At 42.7% G+C, this 19,532-nt stretch overlaps 1 protein-coding gene across 2 annotated transcripts in view; it reads right to left on the reverse strand.

The window, feature by feature from the left end:
- The window catches only part of LOC139377299 (choline transporter-like protein 5-A), a 65,492-nt gene that overhangs the window by 45,493 nt on the left and 467 nt on the right, over positions 1 to 19,532 (reverse strand). The window lies entirely within an intron of this gene.

The following is a 19,532-nucleotide window of genomic DNA, read 5'->3' on the forward strand; positions in this document are numbered from 1 at the left end:
CTTCTTGGTTGTATCTGAGTGTAATAATTTGAGTGCCTGGGAGGTAAATGAGATTAACACATAGAGTCTTAAAGTAATAGAGAGTGAGTGGGTGGCAGTGTAGCCCACAAAACAGGATAGATACGGAGTTGATCTTCACTGGTACAGTATAACAAGACTGTGTGTGTGTGTGAGTGATCCTCTCCTACACAGACCTGTTGAAGACTCCACTCTCATGTATTTTCACAGTTAAACATTGTATCATTACTTCCCGGGGCCACCTGTATGTAAAATATATGCATTTGACTGTTAGTCGCTTTGAAATAAAGCATCTGCTAAATTACATTTATTATGTTAGAGAGAGATTCAAATAATGTTTTGTCAAAGTGGAGAGCACCCATGGCTCTTCTTTAAATCAGCAGTGTCATATCATATTACCCTCGCCCACACTACAGCATGACGCACACACACACACACATCTGAATGAGACCCTCTGCACAAAACAAATCAGGAATCAAAGCCTAATTAGGCACCAGATTGCTGCTTAATTTCTCTCTTTTCAACAGAAGCCTGGCAATTAGAAACTGCAGTAGCATCTAAGCTGCTGAAACAACAGCTTTTTGCATGAAAGGATGTGAAGATTTATTAAGGGGGTGCTGGATGATTGAGAAGGAGGACAGACAGTGCAGTGAGCCTTGTGGTTGGCAACTTGTCCAACCATTTGTGAGATGTGTCTATATTTCTCTGGCATCGTCACTCAAAATGTGTATACACAAGACAAAGGCGTGTGTTTGTGCGTGGATGTGCATACGTCTGTGTTTCCCAAAGCCAAGAAAGTGTTGACAATCTGAAACATCAGCAACTCCAGCTCTCACTTACATCATCCCTGTCAATCATACAGGCTATCACACAACATTTCAACACGAATGAATTGAAAGTCTTGAGACAAGCTAAGTGAAGAGATAAACCACTGGACGGACGGACGGATGGGCACACACACACAGGTTGAATCAATGTTGTTTCCATGTCATTTCAATTAAATTACATTGAACAAACGTGGAATAGACGTTGAATTGATGTCTGTGCCCAGTGGGAAGACAGTGACAGGGAGGATGTAGATCCCCCATCATCATTGTCCTGCTGAGGTTTGATTGTGAATGAGTGCTCTGGTGGGTGTGCAGTGTGTCTCTGTTGCAGCTAGAGGCGTCGCTGGGGGAGAGAGGTCGCCTCAGGAGAGAGAGACAAGGCCTCCAGGGCTTCGGAAGAACACACGGAGAGAGAGAGAGAGCGGCTGTCAACGCGAGCCTTTGAGACCGTCTGACGCAGAACGAAAACAGAGATGTAAGGAGATGGGGGGGCTGGCTAGAGTAGTTTTGAATAATAAGAAAAACAGAACAGAAACGATATCAAAGAGTTTTTAAAAAATGGGGGAAAAATGTCAAGCAGAGTATTTGGGGGAATTTTATTACATAAAAACTAAGGCTCTGGGCCAGTCAAACTCTCCTGATGCCAACTGGTAACGTTATACAAAATCTAGCTGGAAAACGTGATGAGGTCAGCTTGTATTTGTGTGAAAAGGAAATGGAGCACTTTGTTAGATACAACACCTTATTTTACATTTATATTACTATGCGTTCCCCAGGGTGAAATGAATGTACTCCGTAGTTAAACATTTAGCAATCAATTTATAATAAATGGCACACACACGCAAAGTCACACATAGCAATAATGACACAATTATGCAATTCTAGAAAGTCATTCAGTGCAAAGAGTATCTCTAATTGAACCGCTATTGATTTTGTGAAAACCAAAAGCAATTTCTTATTGCACAGAATGTGGCAGTGTCATTAGATTACTCTACTCAGAGCCTCCGTTTCACTCATTTTGGCATTCTCATTATTAGCATGCACTGAAAGGAGGCCATTACTGCAACACAAAGCACCATCCTCAATCAGCTGTGAAAATCTATTTTGTTTTGTGTACGTGTGTAAGCCCTGCACTACCAAGGGTATTTGAATTAAGAGTAGGATGCCTACCCTGCAAAGTTACGAAATACGTATTTCTTCCAAAATAAGTCAGATAGCATCATTTAGACAGAGACATACTTTTGTTTTATATAGTGTATGTAAAAAGTGTATGTGGACACCCATTCAAAACATATATATATATATATATAAAATAATAATAATTTTAAAATCGGTGGATTCGGCTCTTTCAGTCACACCTGTTAGTGACAGGTGTATAAAATCGAGCACACAGCCATGCAATCTCCATAGACAAACATTAGCAGTAGAATGACTTTACTGAAGAGCTCAGTGACTTTCAACGTGGCACCGTCATAGGATGCCACATTTCCAACAAGTCAGTTCATAAAATGTCTGCACTGCTAGAGCTGCCCTGGTCAACTGGAAGTGCTGTTATTGTGAAGTGGAAATGTCTAAGAGCAACAACGTCTCAACTGCGAAGGCCACACAACGGGACCGCCGGGTGAACAATGACTGCATGTCAGGAGCTTCATCAAATTGGTTTCCATGGCCAAGTGTCGGCTGTAGTAGGGTAAAGCTGCCACTGGACTCTGGAGCAGTGGAAAAACGTTCTCTGGAGTGATGGATCAGGCGTCACCATCTGGCAGTCCGGCGGATGAATCTGGGTTTGGTGGATTCCAGGAGAACACTACCTGCCCCATTGCTTAGTGACAACTGTAAAGTTTGGTGGAGGAGGAATAATGGTGCAAGGCCCCTTAGTTCCAGTGAAGGGAAATCTTAAGGCTACAGCATACAATGACATTCCAGACGATTCTGTGCTTCCAACTTTGTGGCAACAGTTTGGGGAAGGCCATTTCAGGTTTCAGTATGACAATGCCCCCGTGCACAAAGCGAGGTTCACACAGAAATGGTTTGTCGATCAGTGTGGAAGAACTTCACTGGCCTGCACAGAGCCCTGACCTCAACCCCATCTAACACCTTTGGGATGAATTACAATGCCGACTGCGAGCCAGGACTAATCGCCCAACATCAGTGCCCGACCTCACTAATGCTTGTGTATGAATGGAAGCAAGTCCCCAAAGAAATATTCCAACATCTAGTGGAAAGCTTTCCCAGAAGAGTGGAGGCTGTTAGAGCAGGAAATGGGGGACAAATTCCATATTAATGTCCATGATTTTGGAAGGGGGATGTTCGAAGGGCAGGTGACCATATTATGTTGGTCATGTAGCGTATTTCAATATATGTCTCTGGCATTACGCATGTAGACAGAAACCACAAAGCAGAATAGAGTATTGCACCTTCTCTGTCACTGTCCATTCTCAGACAGCCCTGACCTTTAGAGCTGTGAGTTTAGTAGTACACTGGGACGCTACCTCTGGTGATATAACCAAAGATATCCCTCTGCAGTATCTGTCAACTCCACACTAAGGTCACCTCCAGTAATAACATACAGTTCTGTCTCATCTCAGCACAGAGTGTGACTCACCTCCAATACTGACATACAGCACTGTCTCCTCTCACCTCCAAATAGGGTTGCAAAGGGTCATAAACCTTCTGGTAAATTACTGGAATTTTTCCATGGGAAGTTTGGTAATATTGCTTAAATTCATCAAAAAAAAGTTAGCTTAAAACAGTGAACCTTTTTTTGTGGGATACACATCAGGCAATTCTAGGTCTTGTGGCATATTTTGTTTAAATTATCCCCAATTCAATGGAATTGCAACCCTCTGCATGCACAGTGCATTCTTCCATCACCTGTGCAGTGCACTCTTCTATCGCATGTACAGCTGATTCTCAAGATCTTGCACACTAATGAGATGCTATTACACTGTCTGAGCCAAGGACTACATGCTACATGCTTTCCGGTAAGTTTTAATTACAGTACTGGGTGGGGTGGATATATTTTATACACCACACCCATTTTATACATTATTTTTTGTTAACTAGTAAATAGTAGCCTACAGCAAAGTGTTTTAAAATCATTTCTAACTTGTTAACAATTTCTGCTAGTAAGTTTTTTCTACCATGTGGGTTTTAGCTTGCTTGAACCTGCTAACTGAGGAGTGTTAATTCACCTGTTTCCATACATGTTAAAACATTTATCTTACAAAGGAGTTGATTAATCTAACTGCTTAACTAATTATCTGTACATGGAATTGTATTTGGGTTTATTTTTAACTCGTTTTTTTTCTAATCTTTACAGGAAAATGCCACGGGCACATTTCACTGCAGCTAATATAGAAGGAAAAGCTGTGTACATTTGCAAATACTGTGCCCAATTATATGTGAAGAATGCAAAAATATGCAGAATCATCTGGGCAAGTGCATCAAGTTCCCTCAGAGCACATAACCTCTGACAAAAGTCCCTCTACCTCTATTCGAGGTGAAAATTATGAATCAGACACCTTATCGATAGCAACAGCTCATGGTCTTCCTGGAATCAGACGTTTTTTTGACTCAATGGAGGAAAGTAGTCAGAGAAATTCTGATGAGTGTCTTGCTCGAGCTGTGTATGCAACTGGTTCCCCTATGATGCTCACAGGCAATGTGTATTGGAAGAGATTTCTGAATGTTCTTCGCCCAGCATATACCCCTCCAACCAGACATGTTTAATCTACTCATTTGCTGGATGCAAAGTTCAGAGTTTAAGTCAAGCAAATCATAGAGAAAGCAGACTGTATTGCAATCATCTCTGATGGGTGGTTGAATGTTTGTGGGCAAGGAATAATTAACTACATAATCTCCACCCCACAACCAGTATTCTACAAGAGCACAGACACACCGGTCTCTACATTGCAGATGAGCTGAAGGCAGTCATCAATGACCTTGGACCACAGAAGGTATTTGCACTGGTGCCAGACAATGCTGCGAACATGAAGGCCGCTTGGTCTAAAGTGGAGGAGTCCTACCCTCACATCACACCCATTGGCTATGTTGCTCATGCATTGAATCTGCTCCTCAAGGACATCATGGCACTGAAAACAATGGATACACTCTACAAGAGAGCCAAGGAAATGGTTAGGTATGTGAAGGGTCATCAAGTTCTAGCAGCAATCTCCCTCACCAAGCAAAGTGAGAAGAATAAGACACACTGCCCCAGACCATGATGGACCCTCGACCTCCAAAATCGATCCCGCTCCAGAGTACAGGCCTCGGTGTAACGCTCATTCCGTCGACGATAAACGCGAATCCGACCATCACCCCTGTTGAGACAAAACCGTGACTCGTCAGTGAAGAGCACTTTTTGCCAGTCCTGTCTGGTCCAGCGACAGTGGGTTTGTGCCCATAGGCAACGTTGTTGCCGGTGATGTCTGGTGAGGACCTGCCTTACAACAGACCCACAAGCCCTCAGTCCAGCCTCTCTCAGCCTATTGCGGACAGTCTGAGCACTGATGGAGGTATTGTGCATTCCTTGTGTAACTCGGGCAGTTGTTGTTGCCATCCTGTACTTGTCCCGCAGGTGTGATGTTCGGATGTACCGATTCTGTGCAGGTTTTGTTACACGTGGTCTGCCACTGCAAGGATGATCAGCTGTCCATCCTGTAGCGCTGTCTTAGGCGTCTCACAGTACAGGCATTGCAATTTATTTGATGGCCACATCTGCAGTCCTCATGCCTTCTTGCAGCATGCCTAAGGCATGTTCACGCAGATGAGCAGGGACCCTGGGCATCTTTATTTTTCTGTTTTTCAGAGTCAGTAGAAAGGCCTCTTTAGTGTCCTAAGTTTTCATAACTGTGACCTGAATTGCCTACCGTCTGTAAGCTGTTAGTGTCTTAACGACCGTTCCACAGGTGCATGTTCATTAGTTGTTTATGGTTCATTGAACAAGCATGGGAAACAGTGTATATTTAAACCCTTTACAATGAAGATCTGTTAAGTTATTTGGATTTTTACAAATTATCTTTGAAAGACAGGGTCCTGAAAAAGGGACCTTTCTTTTTTTGTTGAGTTTATATCCAATGCAAAAAAACATGTACATTTAAATGGTATTAATTTCTATACATTTCAGTTAATTCTCATATATTTTCGTTAGTTCCCATATATTCTCGTTAATTCCCACGGAAAGTTTCCACCTCTGAATATTCCCCAAAATGTGCAACCCTATCTCCAATACTGACATACTGCCTCATCTCATCACAGAGTGTAACTCACCTCCAATAATAACATACAGTTCTGTCTCCTCTCACCTCCAATAATAACATACAGTTCTGTCTCCTCTCACCTCCAATAATAACATACAGTTCTGTCTCCTCTCACCTCCAATAATAACAACATACAGTACTGTCTCCTCTCCAATACTGGCATACAGTACTGTCTCCTCTCCCCTCCAATAATAACATACAGTACCGTCTCCTCTCCCCTCCAATACTGGCATACAGTACTGTCTCCTCTAACCTCCAATACTGACAGCTACTCTCTCTCCTGCTACTCATTGTACCACAACACCTGTTACAAAAATCTTAAATTCCAAACATCCACAGTACAGTATGCAAACGCATGTAGAATCACGCATGAATGCAGGAGCATAGATCAGGCACGCACATACCATTCCCTTAAACACACTCCCACCCCCATCCATGTAAACTCAATGGCAGGGAGGGGGCAGAGGACTACTGGTGTGTCTGGCAGGTGGCTCCAGCAGTCCAGGACAGCCTGCCCCCCTGGGGTGCCTCGTTCCTGGGTACCCTCCACGCTCCGCCAGCCTTCTCTGATCCACCCCTGGGGGAATCCCCTCCCCGTCTAGCTCCCATTTTCCCACCGCCTCCTCCTTTTGTCTTTGTGATGCCTTCTCTCTGCAGTTAACCATCACAGTCATGTCAAACTGTAGCCTGACACTTTCCTCTGTTAACTACACTTCTCCTCCCTTTGACTTTGTGATGCCTTCTCTCTGCAGTTAACCATCACAGTCATGTCAAACTGTAGCCTGACACTTTCCTCTGTTAACTACACTTCTCCTCCCTTTGACTTTGTGATGCCTTCTCTCTGCAGTTAACCATCACAGTCATGTCAAACTGTAGCCTGACACTTTCCTCTGTTAATTACACTTCTCCTCCCTTTGACTTTCCTCACTCGCTGTCTCCCCTGTCACTCTGCAGAATAATACCACTGTAATCCAAAGTTCCTCAGTGGTTAAGTTACAACTTGCCCATCACATTGAAATGAGTAATTTACTGAATTAACTATGAGACATCAGACAGAAAATAAACATGACGTAACACCAAGCACAAGATTCAGTCAGGACGCAGCCATCACAGAAGGGTCTATAGTCAACCATGTAACCATATCCATAGAACAGTGTTATTGTGACCAGCTGCTTAGTAACCGATGACAGTGTCTGTAGGAGAGAGACCTGAGGGGCTGACGGTTGTCTGTGTGTTACTGTTAAAACTTCTTTGGGATAGCGGGCAGCATTTTCACTTTTGGATGAATAGCGTGCCCAGAGTAAACTGCCTCCTACTCAGTCCCAGATGCTAATATATACATATTATTATTAGTACTGGATAGAAAACACTCTGAAATTTCTAAAACTGATGTATGTGAGTATAACAGAACTCATATGGCAGGCAAAAACCTGAGAAAAAATCCAAACAGGAAGTGGGAAATCTGAGGTTTGTAACTTTTGAACCTATCGAATACACAGTGGGATATGAGTCATTTTGCATTTCCTAAGGCTTCCACTAGATGTCAACCGTCTTTAGAACGTTGTTTCAGGCTTCTACTGTGAAGGGGGTCAGTCACGCGCATTCACATGAGGTAGCTCTCGTTTCATTGCTTTTCTACAGACAATGGAATTCTCAGGTTGGAATATTATTGAACATTTATGATAAAAACATCCTAAAGATTGATTCTATACATAGTTTGATGTTTCTACGACCAGTAATATAACTTTTTGGAATTTTCGTCCTACCTTTTCGCTGGAAGTTGCACGCACGTTTCGATTTGTTTACCAAACGCCCTAACAAAAGGAGGTATATGGACATAAATGATGAACCTTATCGAACAAATCAAACATTTATTGTGGAACTGGGATTCCTGGGAATGCATTCTGATGAAGATCATCAAAGTTAAGTGAATATTTATAATGCTATTTCTGACTAAAGTTGACTGCACAACATGGCGGATATTTATTTTGGCTGGTTTGGGCTCTGAGTTCTGTACTCAGATGATTGCATGGTATGCTTTTTTTGTAAAGTTGTTTTGAAATCTGATACAGCGGTTGCATTAAGGAGAAGTGTATCTAAAGTTCCATGCATAACACTTGCATTTTCATCAACATTTATAATGAGTATTTCTGTGAATTGATGCTGCTCTCTGCAAAATCACTGCATGTTTTGGAACTACTGAACATAACACGCCAATGTAAAATGAGATTTTTGGATATAAATATGCACTTTATCAAACAAAACATACATGTATTGTGTAACATGAAGTCCTATGAGTGTCATCTGATGGAGGTCATCAAAGGTTAGTGAATTATTTTTTCTCCATTTGTGCTTTTTGTGACTCCTCTCTTTGGCTGGAAAAATGGCTGGGTTTTTCTGTGACTTGGTGGTGACCTAACATAATCGTTTGTGGAGCTTTCGCTGTAAAGCATTTTTGAAATCAGACACTGTGGCTGGATTAACGAGAGTTTTATCTTTAATATGGTGCCTAATACTTGTATGTTTGAGAAATGTGATTTCTGAGATTTCTGTTGATTTGTATTTGGCGCCCTGCAATTTCATTGGCTGTTGGCGAGGGGTTCCGCTAGCGGAATGGGGTTCTAGACAGGTACACATTGTGGCATCCCATCCAGAGTCCTGTCCTCTTGTATGAATCTACATTTTTAATTTGATTAATCCCTCTCACTGTCAATTAGCTTCTCCACAAGCCAAGCAAACACGCATGGTTACTAACTGAACAGGCATACACACATACATGCACGCATAGTTACTAATAACTGTACTCGCACACTAACAAAAGGTCCCTCCCTTACAATCCAAATGTCACTCAACAAAACCAAGACATGAAAATGCCAGCATCAGTCCAACACGTACTGTAGGCCTACCGTCTCTACCTAACACAGACAACCAAACTGTTAGCATGGATATGGCCTACCCTCTCTACCTAACACAGACAACCAAACTGTTAGTATGGATATGGCCTACCCTCATCTTAAAATGACCATGAAATCAGCTAAAAATGAGTTTAATTTAGGAAAGCTAATAATAAAAATTACATTAAAAAGAGACATGGATGTATGTGATTATGTCTCAATGTAATCAAGGTAAGAATTTATTGATATTTTCAAATACAATCTCTTTTTGGTTGTGGTCAATTTGCAGTGTACAAATTATTATAATTAGGTTCCGGCACACGACCATGCAATCCAACAAAAATCAGTCAGCGGCTGAATCTAGTTGCCTACCCCCGCCATAGACAAACAAACCCATCTAAGAACCCATTACAGTTCATTCTAATCTACAGCGCTCAATAAAACCTTATGAAAGGGAGATCCTCTCCTTTCTGGGTTTACCTACACACAGACCTTCAATCCACCTCGCTAAATCTCTCCAGAATCCCTGGGAAATCCAGCAAACAAGACAGCTAATAGCACGTAATGAGCGTTAATGAAGTCAACGCTGAGCTTGACACTCCCACTTACTAGCTGAACGCCCGTGGGAATTGTCACTTCAAAGACCCAGAATCTGGAATCCAGATTGATTAACCGATTTAGAATGTCTTAGATTCTACGGATTTATAATTTCTTAAATTCTACTGAATGTCTTACAGTAGACAAGTGTAACAGTTTAGGTTACTCTCCTCGCCCCTACCTGGGCTTGAATCAGGGACCCTTTGCACACATCGACAACTGACACCCACGAAGCATCATTACCCATCGCGCCACAAAAGCCACGCACCACTGCTAACTAGCTAGCCATTTCACATTGGTTGCACTCACCCTCCTTTTGACCTCCTCCTTTTCCACAGCAACCAGTGATCCGGGTCAACAGCATCAATGTAACAGTATTGCTTCCGTCCCTCTCCCCTACCTGGGCTCGAACCAGGGACCCTCATGCACACATCAACAACAGCCACCCTCAAAGCATCATTACCCATCACGCCACAAAAGCCACAGCCCTTGTAGAGCAAGGGGAACAACTACTTCAAAGCCTCAGAGCGAGTGATGTCACAGATTGAAACGCTATTAGCGCGCACCACCGCTAACTAGCTAGCCATTTCACATCAGTTACACAAGGACAAAGCTAAATTAAGCTGGCCTGTCTGGGAGAGAGAGTATGTTGAAGAACATGCATGATGGGTTTCGGGGGCTTATACAGTGGAGCATTTATTTTTGCCTGTGGATGTGCGAGTCCGTGGGAATGACCTTCATTTTCTCAACAAATTAACAAACATTAACGAACATGCATGTGCATACAGAATACATACATACACACCACGGATGATAGTCAGCTGCTAGCATGATACTAGACTTGAACTGTCACTCCCACAGAGTTCTCCTCAAGGACCCAGTCCCACAAACAATCCAAAAATATCAGCTCGTTCCCTCTAGTCTACACAAACACAGCATCTCTCACGCAATTAACTTGTGTTTACCTTACAGTAAGATAAAGTACCTACTAGTTACTCTCCGAAGGGAAGTTTATCAAACAGACTGTTGTTTACTCTGAGTCAAGCCTACAGGGAGTCTTCCAGCAAGTACACTTGATGACGGAGCAATCACAGCAGTCCAGTCCAGAACAACAAAAGCATTCAACTACAAAACAAACAACAATCCAACAATAGATTCAAGACTATTGTTGAGAATCATAAGAGAAGTGTTGAACTATGGGAAAGTTCAGTCATACACACTGCTCATTTATGTATTAAATGCCACCCCATACACAACGCTACCCCCCCCCCCCCCCCCCCCCTCCCAACAAAAAAAAGAGGAATAGTCATTTGAAGGCACTACTATTTTCAATGTATTTACGTATGTCATTTCACATGGACCATGCGTATTAACATAATATTTCCAGTTTCACGTCACTGTAAAAGTTCTGAAGATATGGTAGTTATTCAGTTCATGCATATTCCCTGTGAGGATGAACTGTCAGTCATCTGTAACTCCCAAATACAGTACTGGTCCCTTGTTATGCATGTCAATGAGCAAAGAGGGGACAGAGGCACTAGGAGACAAACAGACAACAGAAACCATCTTCAGTGAGGTCCTCCCAAACAGGCCTCTCAGAGAAACAAGTCAAGTGTACAGTGCAATGGGAAAAATCTCATTTATGCAAATTGCTCTAGCAACAGCTCACATCCATTTTTCTGAATAGTGGTAATGTACCCTGAACAAAAATAAAAATGAAACATGTAAAGTGTTGGTCCCATGTTTTATGAGCTGAAATAAAAGATCCCAGAAATGTTCCAGATGCAAACAGCTTATTTCTCTCACATTGTGAGCACAAACCTGATTACATCCCTGTAAACTTGAACGTAAAACGTTAGTGAGCATTTCTCCTTTGCCAAGATAATCCATCCACCTGACAGGTGTGGCATGTTGAGAAGCTGATTAAACAGCATGATCATTACACAGGTGCACCTTGTGCTGGGGACAATAAAAGGCCACTCTAAAATGTGCAGTTTTGTCACACAATGCCACAGATGTTTCAAGCTGAGGGAGCGTGCAGTTGGCATGCTGACTGCAAGAATGTTCACCAGAGCTGTTGCCAGAGAATTGAATATTAATTATCTCCAATGTCGTTTTAGAGAATTTGGAAGTCTGTCCAAACGGTCTCACAACCACGCCAGCCCCGGCGCTTCACATCCAGCTCCTTCACCTGCGTGTCACACCCTGATCTGTTTCACCTGTCTTGTGTTTGTCTCCACCCATCACCAGGTGTCTCCCATTATCTCCTATGTATTTATACCTGTGTTTTCTGTTTGTCTGTTGCCAGTTCGTCTTGTCCTGGCAAGTCCTACCAGCGTGTTCCCTGTGCTCTTCTTAGTCTTCCTAATTCTGACCTTTCCCGACCCTGATCCTGCCACCATCCTGTACCTGCCTGACTCTGACCCGTTGCCTTGACTACCCTTTTGCCTGCCCCTTGTACTATAATAAACTGAGACTCGTACTATCCGCCTCCTGTGTCTGCATCTGGGTCTTTGCCTGAGTTCTGATACTGTGGGATGGTCTGAGATGAGCCACCCAGACAGCTGATGGAACTGTGGCTTTGCACAACTGAAGAATTTCTGTACAAACTGCCAGAAACCGTCTCAGGGAAGTTCATCTGCGTGCTAGTCATCCTCACCAGAGTCTTTACCTGACTGCAGTTCGGCGTCGTAACCGACTTCAGTGTGCAAATGCTCACCTTCGAGGGCTACTGTCACGCTGGAGAAGTGTGCTCTTCACGGATGAATCCCGGTTTCAACTGTACCTGGCAGATGGTAGACAGCGTGTATGGCGTCGTGTGGGCGAGTGGTTTGCTGATGTCAACATTGTGAACAGAGTGCCCCGTGGTGGTTAGGTTATGCTATGGGCAGACATAAGCTACTGACAATGAACATAATTGCTTTTTATCGATGACAATTTGAATGCACAGACATACTGTGAAGAGATCCTGAGGCCCATAGTCGTGCCGTTCCTCCGCCGTCATCACGTTTCAGCATGGAAATGTGGCATGTCGATCTGTACACAATTCCTTAAAACTGAAAATGTCCCAGTTCTTCCATGGCCTCCATACTCAGACATATCACCCATTGAGCATGTTTGGATGGACATGTAGGACAGCGTGTTCCAGTTCCTGCCAATATCCAGCAACTTCGCACAGCCACTGGCTGCGTTTCAAACGCAAAGTAGACAGCCCTCGGCCCTAAACCCTCAGCCCTTGGGGGAATCCCCGCAGTCATATGTCGCCGGTCCAAATGATTAGCAAAGCAAGGGAAGTTTGCAACGTAAGCCCCTCAGCCCTTGTTTTTAGTAATGGAGTTTGCGAGTGTAAACACCCCATAATTCAATTCACGATGACTGTACATCCGCTAAGATAAGTCAGCCAAAACGTAAAACCTCAACGTGTAAGTAAAAATCGAATGTAAATAAGTTACAAATTGTTCTACTAATGCACAAACTCATCTCATAAAAGTAATGATGCTTTTGTTTGGTTAGCTTTTGGAAATTGTAGAAACAAAACAAATGTTCATTCAGAATCAGCTAGGCAGGCTAACCTTAGTAGCTCATTCATTTGCTAGCTATCATACAGTAGGCGTATATTACAATCATAATTGACTGTAGTGCATATAAAGCACCCACAAGCTACCAGTGGCTGAAAACACAATCATCGCTGGATGAACAAGTTATGAATTTCCGGGCAAGGATGGTCCATTTAAAAATCATTCCTTCCTCTCTCCCTCGCCCCTTGCCCTGCAAGTGTATACTTGTCAGACGAGTTTACCAAATGGTGGTCACACCAGATACTGACAGGTTTTCTGATCCACACCCCTACTTTGTTTTTTTATGTATCTGTGACCAACATATGCATATCTGTATTCCCAGTCATGTGAAATCCATAGATTAAGGCCTAATTTATTTATTTCAAATGACCGATTTCCTTATATGAACTGTAATTCAGTAAAATCGTTGATTGTTGCATGTTCCATTTATATTTTTGTTCAGTGTACAGTAAATAGGGGCCAGAATATATGCCTGTTTTCACAGACTACATGTCGGTGGAAGTTTGAGGGCTATTGGTGTGGTGTTGTCAATGATGTGTGTGTGTTGATGTTTATTTGCTGGCAAGGCCTTATCTGTCCTCAGACAGTGATTTGTCTGAGGACAGAGATAATCCCGGCCTGTCACCCAGAGATAATCCCGGCCTGTCACCCAGAGATAATCCCGGCCTGTCACCCAGAGATAATCCCGGCCTGTCACCCAGAGATAATCCCGGCCTGTCACCCAGAGATAATCCCGGCCTGTCACCCAGAGATAATCCCGGCCTGTCACCCAGAGATAATCCTGCCCTGTCACCCAGAGATAATCCTGCCTGTCACCCAGAGATAATCCTGCCTGTCACCCAGAGATAATCCTGCCTGTCACCCAGAGATAATCCTGCCTGTCACCCAGAGATAATCCTGCCTGTCACCCAGAGATAATCCTGCCTGTCCTGCTCCCTCCATTTGAACACACATCACCTGGGAGAAGGTGTCTTTCACATACATGCATCATGTTCTCACTCTTTCTCTCAGAAACCATCCCTCCCCAACTCATCTTGTCTTAAAGATGATGGTCCAAAGACAATCCCTCACTGCCCCACATCCAGATACAAATCCTACACCAGGGATGGGCAACTGGTGGCGACTCCCATTCGTAGGCCGGCAGATCAGTTTCCAAAAACACTCTTGCCAGAGTGTGTAAAGCTGTCAAGGCAAAGGGTGGCTACTTTGAAGAATCTAATATATAATATAATATAATATATATAATATATCTAATATAAAATATATTTTGGTTACTCCTTAATTTCATAGTTTTTATGTCTTCACTATTATTCTACAATGTAGAAAATAATAAAAATAAAGAAAAACCGTTTAAATAAGTAGATGTGTTTTGGGACCCTTCCCCAGAGCTGTGCCTCGACACAATCCTGTCTCGGCGCTCTACAAACAATTCCTTTGACCTCATAGCTTTGTTTTTGCTCTGACATCCACTGTCAACCGTGGGACCTTATATAGACAGGTGTGTGCCTTTCCAAATCATGTCCAATCAATTGAATTTACCACAGGTGGACTCCAATCAAGTTGTAGAAACATCTCAATGATGATCAATGGAAACAGGAGGCACCTGAGCTCAATTACAAGTCTCATAGCAAAGGGTCTGAATACTTATTTACATAAGGTATGTTTATTTTTAATACTTTTGCAAACATTTCTAATAACCTATTTTCGCTTTGTCATTATGGGGCATTGTTTGTAGATTGATCAAATAATTTTTGTTACTCATCAATTTTAGAATAAGGCTGTAACGTAATGCTGGACATGCAATTGCCAGTCAGGATCTCTAGTCTCCACCGAGTGTTGTAAACACCCCATGGTTCCTCTTATCCAACAGTCGGTGGAGAAACAAGTTTGAGTGTTCAGAGACAAAACAAGTTCATCCGACTGGCATGAAGTGCCTCGAGTCTTCAGAGGTGTAAGGATAATTAGGAGTCTGAAACTAGGGAATTTGGTGCAGTGATACCGCTTTTGTTTCTAGCAAGAAAAGGAATGGCCTCCCACTGTGATAAGTAGCTATCACCAGTCAGTGATAAGTAGCTATGGGCAGTGAGAATCTGTGTGTTTCATGCTTTAGTTTTTATCTGGGGGCTCTGTAAATCCTTAAGGTTTAGGGAGTGAGGATGAAAGGTAAAGATTCTCTATTTTCTTAGAAAAAACAGCTTGCAGCTCTTTATTAATCTGATAACAATTGTTATCACAACCAATTTCTGTATACCATACATATCATAATGATCCGCCCTCATACAATCATTACCGTACAGTCAATAACATACCAAAGAAACAGAACTCTGACTGAAGTATTGTCTACTATAATCATGTAGGATCAGTGCCATTCAGCATCCTTGGGACATCTCTACCTAACCAGAACCCTTACCTGACCCTAGAAATTATCATTTAAAATGTCAACTCCAATGGGGTAGGGATGTCTCAAGGATCTTTCCAGACTGACAACTCACAAGGTAAAGACATAAATGTGTAACCACAAGTGAAAACTGTCATTTGACAGCAAGAAAAAAGAGCACCAATAGACAATGCAAACAAACCAACCTACCTATGGTGTACCGTTATATTCACAAGGACAAGCGATTCATGTCCTGTCTTTGTTCCATAAACCATTTTCCATTTGTGTGTGTTGCCAGACTTCTCAGGATGACTTCCACCCATTTGAGGGTAACCAGGTGTAAAATACAGTAGAGATAGATCATCCTTTACTACACAGACATTTAAAATATATCTCATAAAAAATTCAATCTCAATTCCTAAAACACTGAATAATTCAAGACTTTTATTCTCTAGCCTCACCTAAAATATGTTCATTCACATCTGTGATTTTACCATTTGGTGAGAAGTTTACAAGCATAATGAGGAGATGTTACTGGTGGCAAAAACATAAAAACTGACTCGGGAAGGGAGTGAACACAACCTGACTGCCACATGAATAACCAAGAGTAGGGTTACAAAATTATTTCCAAAAATTCCCAGGTTTTCCAGAATAACTATTTCCTTAAGCCGTACACTCTACAGAGCTGGGATTTAAGGAAGAGCGGACAGAAAAAAAAGCCATTGCTTGAAGAAAAAAATAAGCAAACATTTGGTGTTTGCCAAAAGGCATGTGGGAGACTCCCCAAACACATGGAAGAAGGTACTCTGGTCAGGTGAGACTAAAATTGCGCTTTTTGGCCATCAAGGAAAATGCTATGTCTGGCGCAAACCAAACACCTCATCACCCCGAGAACACCATGAAGCATGGTAGTGGCAGCATCACACTGTGGGGATATTTTTCCCATTGGCAGGGACTGGGACACTGGTCAGAATTGAAGGAATGATGGATGGCGCTATATACAGGCAAAATCTTGGGGGGGGGGTGAATAGTTATGCACGCTCAAGTTATGTTTTTTGGTCTTATTTCTTGTTTGTTTAACAATAAAAAAATATATTTTGCATCTTCAAAGTGGTAGGCATGTTGTGTCATTTGATTTACACAACCCCCCCTCAAAAAAAAAAAAAAATTAATTTGAGGTTGTAAGGCAACAAAATGCCAAGGGGGGTGAATTATTTCGCAAGCCACTGTAAGGAAGACAGCACAAACCGATCTGGGAACATGGCTTGTTGAAGCACACAGAATTTGGCCAGCTTGTCCTGGGTCAATAGCCTCACAGCCTTTTGGATTTAATGTTTGAGGTTCTCTAAAAAAAAACACATCTGGAAGGATGCAAAGCCAGAACAAACTGCAGTCAATGGACTAAATCCCTGTGGCTATTCCAGTAACTATATTACACAGGACTCAAGCAGTTGATATGGTCTGCGAAAGTGTGTATTTGGTTGGTCTGTATTGGTTGGTTTCTAATGTCTTAAGCATATTATCTCTTGTAATGTACAGTGTCCTCTCACTGGAATTGAGCCTTTATTCTCAAACAAATGTTTCCGGTCATTAATTTCCTCACGGATCATCATTATGTTAATTTCAATGTGGGCGCGCACACACACACACACACACACACACACACACACACACACACACACACACACACACACACACACACACACACACACACACACACACACACACACACACACACACACACACACACACACACACACACACACACACACACACACACACACACACACACACACACACACACACACACCAAGCTTTAAACTGTGAGAAGACAGAAATGAAAAACAGGAACAGAGACAGGGAAGCAGCAGCATGCAGAGAAAATATGTTCTTCAGAAGAAAGAAATCGTTCAGAGGAGATAGGAGCCTTTGAAAATCATGAGGAACCACACAGCTACCGTATCCAGCAACCATTAGGAGGACTGTCAGCGGTTTCCCTCCCGTACACACCGTTGCCAGGCAGCTCGAGGGGAGAAACTAACAGATTAAAACCACATCTCTGGTTCAGAACGATGCAGCAGAGACACCACGGGGGAGCTGCTTCATTATTCATAAGCCTTTGTAAACAGGGGAGAGAAACTTCTCCAAGTACAAAGACACACTGGCCTACTCTCTTCCTCGCTACACTGCACCACCTCCAGCCCTACACTGTAGTCACCTAGGTAATGACACCCAAGCCAGTGATATCTGTTTTTTGGTGTGTCACCCACCAAATACTGAACCCTGGTCATCAGTGCGAATCGAGACTGTGTTAGCCCATTGAACTAAAGCCTTGACACTGGGATGCTTCAGGTCTCAGGCAAGGTTAGCTTAATCTGCATGGGCAAGAGAGGAAGTGCCAGGCTTTGGCAATTTAACCCTGATGAAATCACTGTCAGCAAACAGCTGGACTTTGACTCAAGGACCACAGAAAGAGTACCAGTGCGTTACACTCCATGTAAATGTGTGAAACTGATCTGAGGCCCGTAACACACCCCAGAATAGAGCTGGGACGATAAACCGCAAATGAGCAATACCGACCAAACCGACCATTTATCACTGACATTTTACTGATAACATTCCTCTAGTAAAGGCTACTTATCGTTAAGTTAGAAATAAAATAAGTCTGCTAATATGGGTTAACGGGACAATGATAGTCACAACATTGAAAGTAGTAGTAGTAGTTTTAGGGGTAATATTAAAAAAATAACCGGTGCGCATTAATGTTAAACTTATCGTTGAATTAACCGTTATCGTAATAAACCAGCCAATATATAGTGATATAGATTTGTGTCTATATCGCCCAGCTTTACCCCAGAACACATTCACACACCTCACCGCCACACCTGCACTGCTTCAATGCCTCCAACAATGGATTGTTCAAGTGAGAGAGAACCATTTCCCCACTCTGCTAAGGAATGAGGCATTCGGGCCAGTGAACATAATACTGGTTTATACTGGTCTGGTGCACATCCAACTCTTTCACTCAAATGGCAGACTATACACATGCACACCAGAGGCTGGTGGGAGGAGCTATAGGAGGACACCTCATTGTAAATGGCTGGAATGGTATCAAACATACAAAAACCACATAATTGATTCCGTTTCGTTCATTCCATTCCAGCCATTACAATAAGGCCATCCTCCTACAGCACCCCCCACCAGTCTCCTCTGATGCACACCTGACAATAGTTGACAGATTATTTTGACTGAGCAGAATGATACTGCATTCCAGAAACAGTGCAGGTTGCTGTAGCCAGCGGGCACTCCAATACCAATCCACTGTGTCACAGAGAGCCTGGTATTCAGTAGAGCAGAGGGAAATATCCTGTAATTATGAACAACACAGCAACAATAGCCAGTAGACTACAGTGTTTCGTGGTGGCTTAATGTCCTTGAAAACCAGAAGTAGATTAGGAATGGTTTTGTGTGTGGAACGCATCAGAAAATAGAGAAGGTCATTTTAATGTTGACAATAATAGAACATCTTTCTTGCATCATCTTAAAATTAAATGGGTATAGACTGCCTGTGTGATTTGTGCTCAAGGTTTAGTGCGCAAAGGGCAACCGTAAAATAATTTGGATCGTCTAGTTATTAACTCAAATACAGTCATTGGCCTATAAAAGTAGCCCAAAAAATTATGAATAATGTTAAATACAGAGGGTTCCGTTACAGTTCACTGTCAGATGAGGTTGCAGTACAGTTGCCATCCTGCATATATACGGCGCCGAGATTTGCCCTGTGCGCGAGCGGCACACGACGTCTTAGCAACAAAGTTGCATCCCCGGCAATATGCAGGCGAGCGGCTCGTGCCATTGGTTAACCTGTGCCGCTTCGATTCGGACGCCGGACCAAAATAGCAAAGCTAAGTTAATGCGGAGTTAACGCGGGGTTGTTATGTCATAGCTAGCATTTATCATGTCCCATAGACCAACATTTT

The sequence above is a fragment of the Oncorhynchus clarkii genome, chromosome 20, assembly GCF_045791955.1.
Source record: "Oncorhynchus clarkii lewisi isolate Uvic-CL-2024 chromosome 20, UVic_Ocla_1.0, whole genome shotgun sequence".
NCBI lineage: Eukaryota > Metazoa > Chordata > Actinopteri > Salmoniformes > Salmonidae > Oncorhynchus > Oncorhynchus clarkii.